The sequence below is a fragment of the Myotis davidii genome, unplaced genomic scaffold (assembly GCF_000327345.1).
Source record: "Myotis davidii unplaced genomic scaffold, ASM32734v1 scaffold6064, whole genome shotgun sequence".
Lineage (NCBI taxonomy): Eukaryota > Metazoa > Chordata > Mammalia > Chiroptera > Vespertilionidae > Myotis > Myotis davidii.
In genome coordinates, this window is record NW_006295409.1 from 1 (window position 1) to 493 (window position 493).

The following is a 493-nucleotide window of genomic DNA, read 5'->3' on the forward strand; positions in this document are numbered from 1 at the left end:
ACTTAACAGCACACTGAAAGGATCATTTACCACGATCAAGGGGGATACCACGCTAGCATGCATGGATGGTTCAAGGTACGTAAGTCAGAAAATGTGATACATCTCGTCCACAGAATGAAGGATAAAGTGTATCATCATATAAATAGATATAAAATAAAGCCTTTAAAATTTAAAGTTGTTTTAGAATTAAAAGTCATCGCTGATTGGGTATAGAAGTGATGAATCTCAATGTACTGAAGGTCACATTGGAGAAGCCAACAAGTGATATCATGCTACACAGAGAAAATATCAAAGCTTTTCTTCTTACATCACAACAGAGAATAATTAGGCAAGAAAATGATACTTAAAATGTCTAAATCAGAAAGAAGCAAGTTAAAATGTTTCTTCTTATCTGTATGCAGATGGCATGATCTTGTAAATACAAAACCCTAAAAATTGTATGAGAAGTTAATAGAACTAGAATTCAGGAAAGATGTAAGATACAAAACGAACA